The sequence below is a fragment of the Sphaerodactylus townsendi genome, linkage group LG02, assembly GCF_021028975.2.
Source record: "Sphaerodactylus townsendi isolate TG3544 linkage group LG02, MPM_Stown_v2.3, whole genome shotgun sequence".
NCBI lineage: Eukaryota > Metazoa > Chordata > Lepidosauria > Squamata > Sphaerodactylidae > Sphaerodactylus > Sphaerodactylus townsendi.
In genome coordinates this window covers 9338281-9344697 of record NC_059426.1, presented here as the reverse complement: position 1 = coordinate 9344697, position 6417 = coordinate 9338281, and positions in this window count along the sequence as shown.

The following is a 6417-nucleotide window of genomic DNA, read 5'->3' as shown; positions in this document are numbered from 1 at the left end:
AGAAAATTCATGGAGATTTGAGGAACCTCATGTAGCTTGCAATCAACAGCCGTTGGGGCCGGTTCCTCCTCTCCCTCGAGCCCCCACTGCACATGAATGGAGCCATCGCCGCCATGCCTGGCGGGCCGGATAAATGCCTTCAGGGGGCCACATTTGGCCCCCGGGCCGTAGTTTGGGGACCCCTGACCTGGACTGTTAAGGCATTTGCAATCTCAGATCAAAGAGGATCAAGATTGGTAGCCATAAATAGATTTCTCCTCCATAAATCTGTCCAAGTCCCTTTTAAAGCTATCCAGGTTAGTGGCCATCACCACCTCCTGTGGCAGCATATTCCAAACACCAATCACACGTTGCGTGAAGAAGTGTTTCCTTTTATTAGTCCTAATTCTTCCCCCCAGCATTTTCAATGGTTGCCCCCTGGTTCTTGTATTGTGAGAAAGAGAGAAAAATGTCTCTCTGTCAACATTTTCTACCCCATGCATAATTTTATAGACTTCAATCATATCCCCCCTCAGACGTCTCCTCTCCAAACTAAAGAGGCCCAAATGCTGCAGCCTCTCCTCATAAGGAAGGTGCTCCAGTCCCTCAATCATCCTTGTTGCCCTTCTCTGCACTTTTTCTATCTCTGATATCCTTTTTGAGATGTGGCAACCAGAACTGAACACAATACTCCAGGTGCGGTAGACTTTTAAAGGGTATAGCTCTGTTTAGGATTGCTCTGTCAATTAACCACCAGACTGTTAACATTTGATTGAACTGTGTTTAAACAAACGTGCATATGTTCCCATAATTTCAATATAGGTTCTCCACAGTCCTCCCAGGCTCCATCGCCCCAATATCTAGGGCCATGGTGGCGAACCTTTGGCACTCCAGATGTTATGGACTACAATTCCCATCAGCCCCTGCCAGCATGGTCAATTGGCCATGCTGGCAGGGGCTGATGGGAATTGTAGTCCATAATATCTGGAGTGCCAAAGGTTCACCATCACTGATCTAGGAGTTTTGCAACTTGGATCTAGCAACCCTACTCCCCCCTTCCATCCCTCACTAGTAGCTGAAGGACCTAGCAATCTACGATTGGGGGATGCAGGATTTGGGGAGGGGAAGGAACTCAGTCAGATATAACACCACAGTTCGCCCTCCAAAGGTGCCATTTTCTCTGAGGAAATGATTTCTGTCTTCTAGAAGAAGAAGGAGAGAAGAGTTTGGATTTATATCCTCCCTTTCTCTCCTGCAGGAGACTCAAAAGGGCTTACAATCTCCTTGCCCTTCCCCCCTCGCAACAAACACCCTGTGAGGTAGGTGGGGCTGAGAGAGCTCCGAGAAGCTGTGACTAGCCCAAGGTCACCCAGCTGGCGTGTGCGGGAGTGTACAGGCTAATCTGAATTCCCCAGATAAGCCTCCACAGCTCAAGTGGCAGAGCTGGGAATCAAACCCGGTTCCTCCAGATCGGAGTGCGCCTGCTCTTAGCCACTACGCCACTGCTAAACATCAGCTGTCATTCCATGAGAACTCCAGTCCAACTTGGGGGTTGGCAATTCTACCAAGCTACTTTGTGAACACATTTCTACTAAAGTTTTCCACACGCTGAAAGGGTTAGGGATCTTTATTCTCAATAGGATTGCAAATTCTGGGTTGGGAAACAACTGAAGATTCTGGCAGTGGAACCTGAGGAAGGGGAGCTCTGGAAGGGGTATAATGCCATAAAGTTCACCTCCAAAACTGGCTGTTTTCTCCAGGTGAATTAATCTCTGTTGCCTGGAGATTAGTTGTTATAGTGGAGATATCCAGCTACTACCTGGAGATTGACAGCCCGAGTTCTAAATAGCTCGACTGCTTTCTGAGCCTTCCTCTTGTATTCATGTGTCATAACCAGTGGTGGGATCCAAAAATTTTATTAACAGGTTCCCATGGTGGTGGGATTCAAACTGTGGCGTAGCACCAATGGGGCTGGGCGTGGCACGACGGGGGCGTGGCCGGGCATTCCGGGGGCGGGGCATTCCTGGGCGGGGTTGTGGCAAGGACGCAGCCACTGTGCCGGTCCTTGGGCGGGAAACGAATGCACGCAGGCGCAGGCTGCCACGCACGCCGGTGCACCTCCTGCTAGACTGCTTCAAGTTCTGCGCGCTACTGCTGAGAGGAGGGGCGTAACTAGGGCAAAAATCACGTGGCAAAATCGCCAATTAGTAACCCCCTCGTGGCACACATAAATAATTAGTAACCTGCTCTCGGGAACCTGTGAGAACCTGCTGGATCCCACCTCTGGTCATAACTCTTTTTAAGTAGGAAGGACTGACCATACCAAACTAACTGGGCCTAGTGATCAATAACAGCCCCGAGGTATACATCTGAAGTCAATACCCAATTATTATTGGGAGCAGTTATTGAAATAGCTCTAAATTAGACCCACACCAAATCACTCCAGTACCGTACACTCACAGTCGCCAAGCCAAAATGCATTTTGAATCTGGTTGATGATGTGGTGTTTTCAACAAGAATGTGGTTTAGGGATAAAGTCAATGATTTTAATTGCCCAGAGCACTGAGATCTACTAGACCAGTGATGGCGAACCTTTTTGAGACTGAGTGCCTAAATTGCAACCCAAACCCCACTTATTTATTGCAAAGTGCCAACCCCACAATTTAACCTGAACGCTGAGGTTTTAGTTTAGAAAAAATCGGTTGGCTCCCTCTTCCTCTGCCCCATCTGCTCGAGCAGGGGCCAGCCTGCTCTAGCCTCCAGCAAGTCCCACGCACACCTCTCTGTGCCTCTCTAGCATCTCTGCCTCCTCTGCACCCCCCCCCCCCTTGAGCAGCAGCCACCTGGAGCACAGGCACCAGGCCCGCCAGCCAAGTCCTCCCTGCTCACCACGGTGCACACACATCATGCTCAGTGGCCCAGGCCAGCCTAGATATGTGGGGTGTGTGTGTGATTTTCCGCCCCCCACATGATGAACTCTGTGTGCGCGTGCCCACAGAGAGGGCTCCGAGTGCCGACTCTGGCACCCCGTGCCATAGGCTCACCATCACTGTGCTAGACATGAGCAGGCAAACAAGAACACATTTGTAGCAGATGCATAACAGTATATTAGATGTGTCCGTCAAATGTTCCCGTTACCCTAGGGAAGCAAGCCTCCAGTTGGGACCTGGGGATCAGTGGAATTACAACTCCCCTCTAGACTACACGGAGAATTCCTCTGGAGAAAACGGCTGCTTTGAAGCGTGAACTCTATGGCATTGTTCCCTGCTGAGTTCGCTCTCCTTAGTTTCCATCCCCAAATCAGAATTAAGTACCGTAAGGTCAAGAAATCGTTTAAGGGGCCACAATTGCAATACATCAAAGAGTCCAATGGGGCACTTTTTTGGCCCTTAAAAACAGACACGTTTCAGCCATTTGGCCTTCCACAGTAGTCAAAAATAATACAGTAATACCGTGTTTAGCTACTTGACTACAAATTGCAGTTCTAACACTTTTTTAATGACTGAGACCAATTGTTGGGGAGTTCCTTTTTTTCAGTTTTAAAATGCTTTATTACACATCAAATAAGAAAACATAACATAGAGCTGAATATACAAATATGACAACCACCCAACATACACCTGTAACATCAAAGCATAATAATAAAAAAGGTATTCCTCTCTTTAGGAATATTTGTTTATATAATTTCAGTTCAATGATGTTGGAGAGTTGTTGGAGAGGAGCAGCAGTGGCGTAGGAGGTTAAGAGCTCGTGTATCTAATCTGGAGGAACCGGGTTTGATTCCCAGCTCTGCCGCCTGAGCTGTGGAGGCTTATCTGGGGAATTCAGATTAGCCTATACACACCCACACACGCTAGCTGGGTGACCTTGGGCTAGTCACAGCTTCTCGGAGCTTTCTCAGCCCCACCCACCTCACAGGGTGTTTGTTGTAAGGGGGGGAAGGGCAAGGAGATTGTCAGCCCCTTTGAGTCTCCTGCAGGAGAGAAAGGGGGGAGAGAAATCCAAATTCTTCTTCTCTTGTTTCAATTGGCACTCGGGACTTTCACACAAAGTCATGTCCTCTCAGTGGCGTAGCGCCAACAGGGTAGGGTAGGGTGTGACCGGGGTGTGAAGGGGGCACGGCAGGGGCGGAGGACGCAGGCATGCCCCGGGCACAGTTCCCCCTTGCTCCGCCCCTGCATCCTCTTGAAGAGTATAGTACAATGTGCCAGTCATGCCCGATTCTGCTACGACAAAATCTTTCAATGACTCAGTCATAGGCAATTCTTTTAGTTTGGAGCAAATGAATTGGGTCGATTCTTTCTCTGTATCAGCTGTGGATGTAGGTCGCATGAACACATGGTGCTGTTTTATACCGAATCAAACATTGGTCGATCAAGCTCAGTATTGTCTGTTGTGACAGGCGGATGATCTCTAAGGTCTCAAACTGAAATATTTAACATCATCTACTACATGACCAGAGGTGGGATCCAGCCGGTTCTCACCAGTTCCCGAGAGTGGGTGACTAATTATTTGTGTGTGCCGAGAGGGGGTTACTAATAGGGTCTGCTTTTCCGTTAGAAATTCCATTAGGTCCAAAAATCACAAAGTCCTGTGGTTTCCTATGTGGCTGGTTAGCGAAGGTAGAAAACGGGATCATTCTCCCTGTTGGGCTGTTTTAAAAACCTGTGTTAGAAATATGGTAAAGTTCCTTGCTTAAGGAAAGTATCCTCCTTTTGATTTCTAGAAACAAAATCAAGTATTTGAAAGTATGAAGTATTTGACAGGCAGTCAATTAGAGGAGAAGTCGTTCTGTGGGCAGCAGACGATAGGACTTGCTATAATGAGTTTAAATTATGGACAGAAAGATACCAGCTGGAAATTAGGAACTTTTTTTTTTACAGTAAGAGTTTTTTACAGTAACAGAGAAATTATTAATGCCCCGCCCCCGGAATGCCCGGCCACGCCCCCGTCATGCCCTGCCCAGCCCCATTGGCGCTACGCCACTGTTTGAATCCCACCACCTTGGGAACCTGCTACTAAAATTTTTGGATCCCACCACTGTACATGACCCTTTTATCTGGAGATACCAGGAACTGAACCAGGTACCTTTTTCACGCCAAGCAATTGCAATACCTCTAAACCGTGGCCCCTCCTCACTTACATATTACAGGACAGGAAGTATCAATTACCTTAATTCATTTAGATGCCCCCAAAGTCCCTATAATTTTTATACTCCCAAGTCATATTTTAGAAGCATGGGGAAAAGTGTGCCAGGAAATATCTATTACTCATCACCAAACTCGGGTGGTCTCATCAGGGCAGTCTCTGGATGATGCCCTGAAATCATGGTGCCGCTAGCTTTAAAAATGCCCTCCCTGCAGGCCGAAAAACACCAAAAATACCCCCCCGCCAAGCCCAAATACCTTGCATTTGCATTTGTTTATATTTGGGCAGGACATAATCAGACACTTTTTGTCCAAATGTGCCCAGATTCTGGCTGAATCTGCTATTTGTTTCATCTGAATCTCCAACCCTCAAAAGTGATGCTGTTTCAGGGTGGGGGAGAATCCACCCCCAAACAGCATCACTTTCCATTTTGTTTTAACCGGGGACCCCAGATTCTTCCCTTTAAGGTGGATTTAAAAGAAGAAGCTGAGCTCCCTAGTTTAAACACCATTGACAGTGATGCTGTTTGGGGGTGGATTCCACTGGAGGTGTTTTGTGAGAGATGATGCTGACATTTGTTTGGTAAATGTTTTGCTGGGGGTGATTTGTGAGAGATTTACATGCTTAATACCCACTTGCACTGGCTTGGAGTTGTTTCTCAGGCTAACAACCTACCTCATAGGGTTGTTGTGATTAGGAAATTAGGAAAAGAGTTGGTGAGGAGAGAGCCATGTATGTTTTGCTGGGAGTGGGAGGTGTTTTGTGTGCAGAAAATCATTGTTTATTCATGGTGGGGGGGCCCCCGCCCATTCGCTGGGTGGGGGGTAGGGGGGCACCAAACTCAGGTTTTGTCCCCTGGCTCCAGTTTGCCGAGGTACGCCCCTGCCTCTAGGGGTGGCATTCCTGGGGCATGGAGTTGCTAATTCTTGCTTGGGGAAGTCCAACTACTCCCAACTAGGGTTGCCAGCCTCCAGGTGATAGCTGGAGATTACTTTGGGATGATAACTGATCTCAAGAAGGCAGCGACCAGTTTCCTTAGAAAAAAATGGCTACTTTGGAAGATGGCTGATACCTGGCGGAGGTCCCTCCCCTCCTTAAATTTATTTATTTATTTATTTATTTATTTATTTATTTATTTATTTATTTATTTATTTTATGAGGCTTTTATACCGCCCCATCCCCGAAGGGCTCCCGCCCTTCCCAAATCTCTGGGGATTGCCAAGTGTGGAGTCGGCTTGCAGGTGGACTCTATTCGTCCACTCCTGTCCTCACCCCCTCCATTCCCTTCCC